A 15,432-nucleotide genomic window follows, 5' to 3' on the forward strand; every position below is an offset into this window, starting at 1 on the left:
TTGATCCTCTTGCCCTCACTTCCCAAATGTTGAGACTAGAGGTATGCACCACCATTCCTGGATACTACTTTTAATTATATTAATTTTATCTATTTCTTTGCCTTGACTTATGGCAAATAAATAGGAAACCTATTAAAAGGGCAAATATGAAACTCTTAAGGTAACTTAGCAAATAGATTATTCATCACTTGGTCATTTATTTGCTCTTTAGTGAAAATATGTCCTGTGCTTGTTTGGGAAAATCTGATTGCCTGCCTTTGATGCTCTAAAATTTAAGCAGGTGAAAGCTAATTGATTTTCATTGATTCTAGCCATGTCTTGGAAACAGGAAGGAGAAGGGCCTCTTCCATCTCTCTGCTACACATGAGGATAGCTGCCAGTCAGAGCTATCGAACAGTTCCAGAGGCAGCTCTGCCTCAGTGAGCAAAGCCATCATAAGAAACCAGCAGAGAATAGTTCACTTTCCATGGGGCTGGGAAAACAAAGGGCAGAACATTAAACACACACAACAAACACTCCAAGAAGAGAAAATACAAAGAGAGAGAGCAATCAATCTCTTGGGGGGGGGTGCTGTTTTCTTTAAGGTGAACTTCCTCACCTATTTGAAGATCCAATTTGTGCAATTATAACATGTAAAAATTACCATGATCTGATATCACAACAAGGCATTGATGTGTGCAGGCACTAGTGTATTTTTTCTGATGCCTCTGTCTATTGTTCTTCAAGTGACTGACTGATAATCCACACTCTTTATCTCCTCAAAGATCTCTTGAGGTCTAAAGAAATGAAGTCCTCGGAGGTGTCCCTGAGAAACATTAAGATATGCAAGAATGAACTTCTAACATGGATGAATGTAACACAGGCATCTTTTCCACTTGGGTAGGGAAATAGAGCATCCCTGCTTTTGTGGTCCACTTGGCAGAGCTGGATCTTTGACTTGAATCTGACAGCATGATCACAGCAAGGAGGGGGCTGGCCATGGGAAGGGGCACTTTCTAATTAATGCTGCGGTGAAGCTTTCTGCCACTGAAACAGCATGTGGTTTAGGCAGTACTTTTCCTCAGAACAAAAACAGGAGGAAGATGGTGCCTCTCTGTCAGTTCTCATGGTGACATAATGAAAGGCTAAAAGACACAGAACTCTGTCTTAGATCACACATACACAAACACATATATGCACATATGCACACACACACACATATATACACACACATGCAGACATTCAGGTACACACACACATACACACACACACACACACACACACACAGAAAGAGAGAGAGAGAGAGAGAGAGAGAGAGAGAGAGAGAGAGAGAGAGAGTTTCACAGCTTGCAGACCTATTGCTTTTCATTGTGTCCCAGACAGAAATCAAACCTAATCCTTCTTAGTTGGATTCCTTTGCTTGCAAATATTCTCTAAAAAAAAAGTTTCCAAGAAAGTTTAATTGTTTTTGGAGACTTCTTAACTGCCCCCAAGGGCACTGATAAGGAGTCCAAAAGTAATAGCTTGTATCCTTAACCTCACACATATTTCACAAAACGCAAAGAAGAACCCTGAACATTTTGTTCAGATAACACTGAGTACTGTGGCTAAACAGAGAAGCATTTCTGGGCAGCCTGGTCAATCATATAAAACAGGAGATGGGGTCCCATGTGTACTGAACTTGCCTCTTTTCTGTTCCACATTTCTCTCCCCAAATCCAGTGATTTTTTTCCCCAGACTATAACCTCATTTAGTTTCCAAAGATGAAGAGTTGGTTTTGACAATAGGCAATGGGAACAGAAAGACTACCATGGCTGCCCTGGACACCAGCAACTGGCCAGCATTCAAAGAAATCCAAGGAAAGCTCGCCTGCTGTAGTTATTGTTGGGGGCAACTTGTAAATTATGATTGTTAACCATCAGATTTGGACAGATACAATTGGCACGTTTCTCTTTTAATGCATATCAGGATGTGTAGGGGGGGATTCGTTTAGATGCCCTCTAATATAGTGGGAAATTAGTGGGAATTTAGTGGGAAATTTAGGGGTATGATGAGAAATTGGCTCCGATTATGTGATCACTTTAATCGCTTTGAGGTCACCACAAATCCAGGTATGCTGTTTGAAATTTCAGAATGACCTATATGGACAGATGATGTTGTGTATGTACCCTGCCACCAGGGGGTGGTCCCCTCTACTTGTGCATTGAAATTAAAACCAGAAGTGGTTTTCCACATTACTCTCTGCAATATAATTCCTATACTTAGTTAGCCATCTCAATAACAGATCTATCCAGACATTCAAAGATCTCTATCATCGCTCTGCAATAAAAAATTGATCTCACGTTTTTCTTTATACTTCTGTGTCATATTCATTTTTAAGATATGTATTCATGCTTACGTGTATATGTTCTTGTATGGTATATGCTATATATGTGCAGGTTACAGAGGCCAGAAGAGGGAGTCATATCCCTAGACCTGGGATAACAGGTGATTGGGAGATACCCAAGGTGGCTGCTGGGAAGAAAACTCATGTCTTCCAAAAGAGCAACAGATGGTCTCAAAATGCTAAAACATGTCTCCAGCTTCTTCCTTTGTTTTAATTTGATGTCAAGGCATAGGACCTGGTACATGATAGGGATGAATGAATATATATTGTTTATTTGTTCCTGTTATCTAAGTGTTTTATTTTCATTTCTACATATAAAAACCTTCAATATTCAACTTGGGCTCCACTTCCTACATCATTATCTCAATCGGAAATAATATCCATCTCCCATCTATGGCCAGGAGCTGTTATATTCTTAATAGAAACTATGTTCTACATTGCCTGAAATTGCATCTCCTTAGCATTATGCATCCATCTCAATCTTCAATCCTTGGCCCAATCTTTGGAAATCCACTAACTCTAGGATGAACGAACATATTTCAATATTACACTTTAAAAAGAAAATTAAAGGGAGATCTCTACAGACTGATCATAATTTTTTTGGCTTACCTTTATCTTCACATTTATCCATTTTATTTTGAATCTGGATTTTAAGACAAATTTCTCACAATGAAAGTAAAAAGGTATTGATTTCCAAGTGTTTATGATTTAGGGGTCCACTATTAACATTCCTGGAAGAGGAAGCATTTTGTCCTCTGGCTATTCTTCATCCCCTTTCCAGGTTAATCAAAGGGTACAGTCTCTACTGACCCAGTTACGACCTGACTCCTTAAAGAGACTGATTTCCCAATCTTCACTCTCCTTTGCTGGGGATGAATTCCTCTGACTGTCTGTACTCACTTTTAACATCTAACACCAGACCCCTTAAGAAAAACATTCCTCTTTTTTCCCTATTTAAAGGAAACATTACAAGCACTTGCTATGTTTTTCTTTTTTCACTGGAATTAGTAGCTAGGTGACCTTGAACTTTAAGTCCAATAGATCTTCAGAAACACTGGAGCAATAAACTGAATCCCCAGCCTGACTCAGAGCAGAGTTCCCAGAGCAGTTTCCTGAAAGAGCGTGTGCTCTTCCTCAAGAAGAGATCGGTTTAAAATAAGACTATTTTAAGATGAGGAGTGTGAGTGGAAATGTAAAGCAGTTTTGTGACAGTAACATTCATCTCTTTTGGCAGTTCTGATATTTATGTATTGGGTTTTCTCAAAGCTGGGTCACCCCTGTCTACAATCATTTGGCCTGTTTAAAAAGTGATTTCCAGAAGTTGCTTCACACAAACAGAATTAACATTCTTCAGACTGTCCTGGCTGAGCAGCATCAGGTCAAAGCACAACCAGATTTAACTACCCATTTCTGCTAATGTCTTCACAAAGGTTCTGGTGCCAGTTAGATGCCATGAGTGCTCTATGTCCCTACTACAATGGCAGGCTTCTGTCTCCATACTTGGCTTTTATTACCTCTGCAAATTCTCAGTCAGGTCCAATGTGTGTGTTGTGATCAGCATAGTGATCCAAGGATGCTGAGTCAAATAAGATGTAATTCCTATCCTCAAGGTAATTACTGTGGTAAACCTTGGCATGGTCCCTTCTTTGTTTCTTTGTTGTACTAGGTCACTGACACCTAGCAGAATCTCATTTACATAAATCACCATCCAGACATCCTATGCCCTGCCATACCCTAATGTTCACAGTCACTGTGATCTGTGATCAAATATTTCCTTTAGTTTCAGTCCATTGAAACTTGGCATCTGGTATCCAACAATGGGGATAAAAATACCTAACATATGATGGTTAATAACATTCGAGCTCACTCTAGTGCTCACAAATTTTCTAGAATAAAAATAACTATGGGGAAGCATCTAAGATGCCACACAAGAATTTTATGATCACCATAGGGACCTCTTTAAAATGCAGATTCTGATTCAATGGAGATAGTATGGCTCCCAAGAATCTACCTTTCCATCAGTGTTCTTTTGTAATCAATGCTGCTAACTCAGGAGCTCACCTTTAGTGCCAAGGCAGTAAGCCTCTTCACATTTGTAAACTGCAGTATAGTGATCTCCATCTGATGTAAACCTATGGCCAATTTCATTAAATGAATGTAAGCATCCAGTATAAGGTGGTTGCTTTTTGAAAAGTGCAACAGTAGCATTGATAGGCGTGGAACACCCCAAGCCTGCATCCCTACCATCCCTGAAGAACTGTTAACAGCTGTTGGATGCTGAAGGAGAGACAGTCACTATCTTTTGGGAGTATGCCTGCTGGTGGGTTACTCATACCCGGTAGATGGCCATACACCCACATGCGTATGTGCAACTCTAATTAGACTCATAGGGTTATGAGTAATAGAAGTAAAATAAAAAGGACATGAAGTTGAGAGAGAGGTAGAGTGATGAGACCCTGGGGGAGCTGGAGGGAGGGGTGACGTGATAATTTTCATATAAACTACTGAAAATTACAAATTACAAAGAAGCATAGGCCTTTCAACAATACAAAGTAATATTTAAGAAATTAGAGGTTTAAAGCGTATGGAAGTTTGCAAGAAGAGTCACAATTTGAGAGTCAATGATTGTACTTGGGGAGTTCACAACACAAAAAATTTAAAGCCGGGTTTTAAAAACTATTTGCTCATCCTTGTTCATTCATAACTAGCATGCAAGCAACTCAACAGTCATTTGACAGGCGCAAAACAAAAAACCAGGGTGAACATGTCCAGTGGAACATTAGCCTTAGAAGTTGTGGCTCTTGTTAAAACACAGATACAATGTAAACATGACATTCCTGCTAAAAGGAATCAGTCACTCAAAAACAAATGCCCCATGAATTCTATTATATCGTGTAGCTGGTAGTGACAAAAACTAGAACTGTGATCAACAGGATTGGGAAAGGAAAGAGTAGAAAACATTCTATTTCTCAACACAAAATTTTTGTAAAGTAATGATGGTAATGGGAGCACAATGATGAAAAGTACCCAATGCCACTAATTAATGATAAAAGCATTCCTGCATGAGTTTATATGTACCATGTGAGCGCAGTGCCAGCAAAAGCGAGAAGAATGCAGCAGTCACCTGGAGCTGGAGTTACAGGGGGTTGTAAACCATCTGATATGGATGCTGGGAATCAAACCTGGGTCCTCTGCAAGAGCAGTAAACGCTCTCAATAGATGAATAGCTCTCCAGTCCTAAACTGTACATTTTAAAGCAGTTAAGGTGGTAGAATTTATGTCACCAAAAGTGTGTGTGTGTGTGCGCGCATGTGTGTGAGTGTGTGTGTGTATGTAGTATGTGAACTACCCCATGGAAGAACACAGAATAACCTTTATCATGATTTTAAGGCCACACCAGTGAGGAAGTCATTACAGATGCTCCTGTTATTGGATGTAGGCAGGAAGAAAACTAACTTCTGTGATCCAAACTCATGATTACGGGCTATGTTGCCAACTCTTTTGTAATACATGAAGTGTCTATCCTTGTAGAGACTATGGGTAGGCCCAGGCTTCAGACAGGAATTTAGTGATGTTTACTTTGTGTAAATGTAATCCTTAGGTCTATATCTGATGCTCATTATCCATCTCACATTTCCTTGGAAAGAATGAATTTCTCAGAAAGGCAATAGTGTTCATCTATAGGATAACTGTCCTTAACCTTAAAAAATTTTTTTGTTGAAAATATTTTTTATACAACATATTCTGACTATGATTTCTCCTCCAACTGCTCCTGGCTGTTCCTACCCATTTCTTCGCCCGTCAGTATCACTCCCTTTCAATCGCTTGTTAGAAAACAAACAGGCATTCTCAGGATTGATAAAAAGATAATAAAGATAAGATAAAATAAAACTAACACAAAGACAGATGTTACCTCAGAGTTAAGGGTTGGGAAAAAAAATTTCCAATCAAATGGATCAAAGAAACAAGCAGGTATAACAATCCCAATATCTAACAAATTAGACTTTAAACTAAAATCAAAAAAAGACGAAGAAGGTATTTCTTATTCATCACAGTAGAAATCCATCAAGATGAAGTTTCACTTCTGAACATCTATGCTCCAAATACAAAGATGCCCACATTCATAAAAGAAACAATACTAAAACTCAAATTGCATATACAACATTACATACTTATAGTGAGAAACTTCAACATCCCACTCTCAACAATAGACAGGACCAACAAACAGAAACTTTTTTATTTATGTATTTTATATAACCAAGTCCATTTAAATGAAAACAAACATTTATAGACAATATTTGGGAATTTGGGCGTCGTTCTTTCCAAACTACTTCCTGCTGGTAAGGAGCGCTGTCATGGGGGATTCTAAGAAGATGCAGAAATCCTGGCTGTAGTCTGTAAGGCTGCTTTGTCCAGCTGTTTTGAATGTAGGATCACCTGGTACTCAGTTTCAGGCACATCAGACAGAAACTTATCAGAGAAACAAAGAACTAACAGAAGTTATGATCCAAATGGATTTAACAACATTTATAGAACATTCCATCCAAACACAAAAGAATATACTTTCTCAGAACCACATGGAACTCTCTCTAAAATCTATCACATTCTTGGCAAGATAGCAAACCTCAATAGGTACAAAAAATGGGAAAAGCCTGCTGTACCTAATCAGACCACCATGCTTTATAGTTAGAATTCAACAACAACACGAATTGCAGAAAACTGACAAACTCATGGAAATTGAACAATGTGCAATTGCACCATTCCTGGGTCAAGAAAGAAATAAAGAAAGAAATTAAAGACTTCCTAGAATTCAATGAGAATGAAGACACAGCATACCCAAACTTAAGAAACACTTTCAAAGCAGTGATAAGAGGAAAGAAACTGGAGAATAGTCACACAAGAGAATTAACAGCACAACTAAAAGTTCTAGAACAAAAAGGAGCAAACTTACCCTGGAGGAGTAGACAACAGGAAATAATCAGTTTTAAGGATGAAATCAATAAAGTAGAAACTAGGAAAACAATTCAAGGACTCAATGTAGCAAAGAGTTGGTTCTTTGAGAAAATCAACAAGATAGACAAATCTTTATCCAAACCAACCAAAAGACAGACAGAGAGAGAGAGAGAGCATGCAAATTAACAAAATAGGAAATGAAAAGGGGGACATAACAATGGACACTGAGGAAATCTTCAGGTCATGCTTTGAAAACCTGTACTCCACAAAATTTGAAAATTTATTGGAAATGAACAATTTTCTGGATAGATATCACTTACCAAAATTAAATCAAGAACAGATAAGCAATTTAAATAGACCTATAACCCCTAAGGAAATAGAAGCAGTCATCAAAAATCTCCCAAAAAAAAAAAAAAAAAAAAAAAAAAAAAAAAAAAAAAGCCCAGGGCTAGATGGTTTCAGTGCCAAATTCTACCAGAAATCCAAAGAAGAACTAATACCAATACTACTCAAACTGTTCCACACAATAGAAGCAGAAGGGTCATTGCCAGTCTCTTTTTGCATGGCTTCAATTACCTTGGTAACAAAGCCACACCAAGACACAACTAAGAAAGAGAACTACAGACAATATCCCTCATGAACAGTGATGCAAAAATACTCAATAAAATACTGGCAAATCAAATCCAAAAACAAGTCAGAGAAATCATCCACCATGACCAAGTAAGCTTCATCCCAGGGATGCAGGGATGGTTCAACATATGAAAATCCATCAACATAATCCACCATAAAAAAAATGAAAAAGAAAAATCACATGATCATCCCACTAGATGCAGAAGAAGCATTTGACAAAATCCAACACCCCTTCATGATAAAGGTCTTGGAGAGATCAGGAATAACAGGAACATACCTATATATAATAACAGCAATATACAGCCAACCAACAACCAGCATCAAACTAAATGGAGGAAAACTCACTGTGATTCCTCTAATATCAGGAACAAGACAAAGCTGCCCATTCTCTCCATATCTTTTCAATATTGTACTAGAAGTTTTAGCTAGAGCAATAAGAAAACAAAAGGAAATCAAGGGGATACAAATTGGAAAGGAAGAAGTTAAACTTTCTCTATTTGCAGATGATATAATAATTTCCAGAAGTTACCCAAAATAACTGTACCAAGGAACTCTTAAAGCTGACAAACACCTTCAGCAAAGTGGCAAGATACAATATTGACTCAAGGAAATCAGTAGTCCTACCATGTACAGACGATAAAAGGGCTGAGAAAGAAATCAGAGAAACATCACCCTTTACAATAGCCACAAATAACATAAAACATCTTGCAATAACACTAACCACACAAGTAAAAGGCCTATATAGCAAGAACTTTGAGTCTTTAAAGAAAGAAACTGAAGATACCAGAAAATGGAAAGATCTCCCACACTCTTGGATAGGTAGGAGCAACATGGAAAAATGGCAATCTTACCAAAAGCAATCTGCAGATTCAATGCAATCCCCATCACAATCCCAGCACAATTCTTCCCTGACCTTGAAAGTGTAATATTCAACTTTATATGGAAAAACAAAAGACCCAGGATAGTCAAAACAAACCTGTACAACAAAGGAAATTCCAGCGGCATCTCCATCCCTGACTTCAAGCTCTATTATGAAAACAGCTTCATATTGTCACAAAAATAGAAATGTAGACCAATGCAATTGAATTGAAAACCCTAATATTAACCCACAAATCTATGAACACCTGATTTTTGACAAAGAAGCTAAAAACATGCAATGGAAAAAACAAAGCATCTTCAACAAATGGTGCTGGCATAACTGGATGCTGATGTGTAGAAGACTGCAGATAGATCCATATCTATCACCATGCACAAAACTTAAGTCCAAATGGATCAAAGACCACAACATATTACACTGAACCTGTTTGGAGAGAAAGTGGGAGGTACTCTTGAATGAATTGATACAGGAGACTGCTTCCTGAACATAACAGACACTGAGACCAATATTTAATAAATAAGATCTCCTGAAACTGAAAAGCTTCTGTAAGGCAAAAGACACAGTCAATAAGACAAAACAGCTACCCACAGAATGGGAAGAGATCTTCACCAACCCCACATCTGACAGACAGAATATGCAAAGAAATGAAGAAGCTAGTTACCAAAACACCTAATAATCCAATTAAAAAGTGGGGTAGAGAACTAAATAGAAAATTCTCAATAGAGTAATCTAAAATGGCTGAAAGACACTTAAGAAAGTGCTCAACATCCTTAGCCATCAATGAAATGCAAATCAAACAACTCTGAGATATTATCTTGCTCCTGTCAGAAGGCTAAAATCAAAAACACCAAAGACAATTTATTCTAGAAAGGATGTAGAGAAAGGGCAACTCTCATCCACAGTTGGTGGGAGTGCAAACTTGTACAGCCACTTTGCAAATTAGAATGGAGATTCCTCAGGAAAATGAGAATCAATCTATCACAAATCCAGCAATTCCACTCTTAGGCATATACCCAAAAGATACACATTCATACAAGGATATCTGTTCAACTATGTTCATAGCAGCATTATTTGTAATAGCCAGAACCTGGAAGCAACTTTAATGCCCCTCAACTGAAGAATGGATAGAGAAAATGTAGTACATTTACACAGTGGAGTACTACCCAGCGAGGGGGAAATGTAATTGTGAAATTCACAGGCACGTGGATGGAACTAGAAGAAAACTGAGTGAGGTAACCCAGTCACAAAAAGACAAACATGGCATGTACTCACTCATATATGGGTTTTAGACACAGAGCAAATGATCACCAGCCTACAATCCACACCACTAGAAAAGCCAGGAAACAAGGAGGACCCTAAGAGAGACATACATGGTCCACCTGAGAAGGGGAAAGGGAAAAGATCTGCTGAGCAAATTGGGAGAATGGGGGGAGGGGAGAGGGAGTTAGGAAAAAGAGAAGAGGAGAAGGGGAGAGGAGGACATGAGAGAGAAGGAAGATTGAGTCAGGGGAAGAATAGAGGACAGAAAGAAAAGGAAAACCATAATAGAGGGAACCATTATAGTATAAAGAGAAATCTGGCACTAGGGAAATGTTCAGAGATCTACAAGGATGACCTCACCTAACAATGTAAGCAATAGTGGAGAGGCTACCTTAAATTCCCTTCCCCAATAATGAGATTGATGACTACCTTATATGCCATCCTAGAGCCTTCATCCAGTAGCTGATAGAAGCAGAAGCAACATTCACAGCTAAACACTGAACCAAACTCCTGGAATCCAGTTGTAAAGAGGGAGAAATGATGAGCAAAGGCTGGAGAAATCCACAGAAACAGCTGACCTGAACAAGGGGGAGTTCCTGGACCCCAGTCTGATAGCTTCGAAACCAGCATAGACCCGACCCAGAACCCCTGTACATGGGTGTCAGTTAGGAAGACTGGGCAGTCTCTGGGGCCTCTGGTAGTGGATCAGTTATGTATCCCTAGTTTACAAATGGACTTTGGGAGCCCATTCCACATAGAAGGATACTCCCTTAGCCTAGACACATAGGGGAGGGCCTAGGCCCTGCCCAAAATGATATGACAGACTATGAAGATCCCCCATGGAAGGCCTCACCCTCCCTGGGGATCAGAAAGGAGATGGGATGGGGGCTTGGGGGGTGCAGAGGAGGAGGGGAGGATAAGGGAACTGAGATTCACATGTAAAACAAGCTTGTTTCAAATTTAAACAAAAACAATATCAAAAATAAATAAAAATTAAATTTTAAAACATGAAGGAAAAAAAGTAGCTCTGACATGACAGGTTTAGACACGGAACCTCCTTTGTATTCTGTTGGCCATCTACTGCTGGGCAGGCAGCCTATCCTTAAGAGTAGAGAAATATTTTTCTATATATTAAATAGATTTACTAACTAAATCAGTTATATTAATAATTCTGTGCAAAGCAGACCTGGGATTTAATTGTAAGATTCAGCCTTATAATTGAATATGTAAGTACAGGTATTTAATTAGGTATGCAGGTATCTAATTAAATAATTACATTTCTAAATAAATAATACTTAGTTTCACCTTTCCAATTTTTAGCTGAAGGATTGAAAACATTCTTGAAATGAGTAGAATATGGTCTACTGTGTTTTTTAAATTTTAGCTCTGAGTTCAGTCTCTGGGAATTCTTTAAAGATTCTGCCAAATATATGAAGCCCTTATAAGTAAATGTTGAATATGTTGAATTTATAAATGCAACTTTGTGTGCTTTAGGAAATTAAATCAATGAAATTTGCATATCGAATAATCATTAAAGGCATTGATTTTGCTGTAGCATGGATTGAATATTGATCAAAAGTCTTTTTCAGGAACAATAAGATGGCTCAGCAAGAAAGTATGCTGGCCGCTAACCCCATAACCTCAGTTCAGTCCTCAGGAAGCATAGAGTGGAATGACAGAATCAACTCCTGAAAGCTGTCCTCTGACTCTGTGCGGGGTACACACACACACACACACACATGCATATGTGCATGCACATACACATACACATGTTCACACATGCACACATGCATATACACACATGCACACACTCATGTACATGCATGCACACACACACACACAGATACCATAAAATAAGTTAATAACTGTCTGTTTTAACTTCCTTTGAAATCACAGCATATGAAAGTCAAAACAAGCTTGAGGAAAGCAAAATTTGAAGTTAAATAAGCTGTTTCTCTGAGTTGGATTTGGCTGCCTCTGTAGACTAATCATGAACTGGAATGTTCAGTTGACTGATCAAATTCTTATCATTTTAAGAATTGACAGGCAGGACCAATGGAATGGTGATCAACCTAGCAACTTGGATTACTGTTTCCTTCCAATGATATTCCATCTAGAATATATGAAGAAGTTCCTTTTTATTTTAATATGTATTGTTTCTGTCAGCCTTTTCATCAACCATAAGCATCAACTTCTCTTCTTGACCCAATCCTTAAATATTTAGCTAGCTACACATTCATCAAGAACATGCAAATTTATTTAAACGTTTTCTAACTAATTTCCTTTTCTAAGTATTGGTGAAATGCCGAAAAGGCAAGACATGCTTTTGTAGGTCCTCAGGATCAGAAGCAAGTAATACAGAAATTTCTCAATGCTCCCATGACTAGATCTAAGTCACCCACCCAACATCTGAATACTGAAAACTGAATGCTACTGGAAAGGTTTTATCCCACAGACTCCAATCAAATTGATAGCTCATATTTGGTTCACCTGAAGAATTTTAAAACAATGACAGCTGCTGATAGAGATTGCCTAGCATCAAAATTATTTTCTAGACTTTATAAACATGAAACTGTTGATGTTTGCCAGTTGTTAATCTTATTTATTTAGCTCTTATTTTTTTAGTGTTTAGTAATAGGTGGCCAAAATAGGATCTAAAGCAAGAAAGGTTTCTCATACTCTTTGGCTCCTTTGCCTGATAGAGATAAGGAAGTACCCATTAGAGTTCAACCCAACCTGAGCTTGATGCTACCACCCTGGCAATTCTAGCTTCTTAGTTCTCATACTTTTTCTCTCCAAAATTTTCAGAGCATCAGAAAATTGGCAGCATATAGGACAGAGATAAGAGAGCACTCATCAGGGTTTGGATAGTTTGGTTTAATAAAAACCTTGAGGAATTTTGTTTTGAAGCTGATATTTTTGTAAGTTCTTTGAATTTTTCAGAAGATTTCAATCACTGCTTTTCAAGGGAAATTTTAGTAATTTTTTTCAACTGAATGAGAAGCTGTGCTATGCAAACAACAAAGATTTTTTTTCTTTTGAAAGTTATTCATGTCCTGCTCCTAGAATTGCCAGGGGAATTGAAATTTTAAGAAAAATATTAACCAAGCATGAGGGTTATAGTGTGTGTAGTTTTTGAGATACAGCCTACACTCCAAAGCTCTGAAGTTTTATGTCTCCATCTCTGCTTGGAATCCTTGTTTCTCAGGAAGGTTTTTCAAGTTAGTCAAATAATTTGCATAACCTTTAGCCAAGTTTATTTTCCTTTAAAACATGGATTTATTAATTCATACTATTTTTATATCTTTATTTATCCCCATGTGAGTAACAAAAGGAGAGTTTGAATCTGCCCAGATCCTTAATAGACTCAAACCTCACAGATATCAAGCTATATTTATAATTTTCAGGTATAATTTCTCCTCTGAATTTTTACTTGTGTATTTTTTAAAAAATGTAGCCCTTAGTTGACAGTTTCAATGTATGTATTTAACATGAAATAAAATAAGGCATAACACCACATACATACATTATAACAGCTGCATTCAAAGCAAGGGTTTCTAAGCTCCAAGACTTAATGAGATTTCACTGTTCATCCTGAAAACATGCATAAAAGCACCTAGTATGCTTACCACGGGAGCAAATTTTAGGCACTACTTTAGGGAACTATAATACAATAGTTTTTTCTCAAAAATATGATTTTTCACAACAATCTGGAGGTGACTCTAAGCAAGTTGTCTAATTTCAACTAAATGCATTACATTCCAGTTAAGATTTCACTATTCTACTCTTCTGCCTGGCTTCAATCTCCTCCTTCCATCAATGACTATATGGCATCCACCAGAGCAGCTCATCTTCCTTTTGGGATTCTACTCTTACTGCATTTGATCATGTATTCCTTACTTCAAAGAATTTATAAAGACATATGAAAAAAATCATATTGCTGTACTTATTATAAATAAGAAGTGTTACTTTAAAAGTACAAGGATTCAATAGTGGCACTCATATCTTGGTAGTAACCAACAGCTCTCTAGTTGGATCCAATGCCCACTGAACAAAAGAGATACAGAGACCGAGGTAATGACTCAGGGCTAGTGAGATCATGGATCTTGGAGAATATACAACTACCACTTTATGAGATAAGCATAATTCCTAACTGCATTTTAAATGTTTATGCTTGTATCCTCAGATAAAGATAGCTGTCTCCCTACAACAAAGAAACATCTCTTTGCAACAAATGGAGATTATTACAGGAAATTAAAATCTATCAAACTGCAAAGAATAAGTGGTATGTGGTGCCCAGACTCAACTCACTCATCCACAACTCATCCCTGTATCCAATGTTGAGGTAATATGGAGGAAGAGGAAGCAAAAAGATTGTGAGAGCCAAAGGAATAAGATGCCTACTGCAAGAGTTTATCCCCTAGAAATGTCAGGGAAGTTACACCTATGGAATCTCAATAACATGGTTTCCTTAACAAGGACAGCAGTAGCAGACATGCTGACATAGAACAGGGAAACCTCAGCAAATTCCAATACTAGACAAAAACTATAGGCAGCTAAAGAATGATGAGTGTAGGAGAAAATGGTGTTCACCCAAGGAAGATACTTCCAACTGGTTATCCTATACTAAATAGTCATCTCTGAAATAAGATACAAGTAACACTATATGGACTTGGCAGATTGTATTTATGTGTTTAGGAGTTTGTGTGTGTATGTATGCCAAAGGTCATGAATTTGGAAGAGAGCAAAGATGGATACATGGGAGGATTTGGAGGGAAGAAAGGGAAAGGAGAAAATTATGTAATTATATTTTTAATTTCAAAAAAACAATGTTTAAATAGGAAGCAAACCAAATGTAAAGGAGAAGGGAATCAGATGGGGCACACAGGAAAGTGAATTTGATCAAAACATATTATATAGGCTTATGAAATCCATAATGAAATTGTTATATATGACCAATATATGCCAGTAAAGTCTTTAAAAACACAGAAGAAGAGGGAGGGAGGAGGGACAAATAATACTAAGGATGTTTGCCACTTAGAATGGTAACAGTCCCCACAAAAGCAATAGATTATGTAACAAACTTCTTCTTGAGCTGTTGGTCAGGATTGTCCAATACCAAATACAGGTATTACTGTTGCCCTTGGTTGCCTCTCAAAAGTTGAAGTCTCCCTGTTGCTGGAGATACCAGACACTTCAGGTAGAAAGATTTGACCATATCTAAACTTGAAAGCCTCCTTTCTCTTGTCTAGCTTTTATGGTATCAGACAATACTATCTTAGTTCCCAAGGAAGGGAAACATTCAATAGTCCCATCCAGCTGTAACATCTATGAACTACAACAATGA

This window comes from Phodopus roborovskii, unplaced genomic scaffold (assembly GCF_943737965.1).
Source record: "Phodopus roborovskii unplaced genomic scaffold, PHOROB, whole genome shotgun sequence".
NCBI lineage: Eukaryota > Metazoa > Chordata > Mammalia > Rodentia > Cricetidae > Phodopus > Phodopus roborovskii.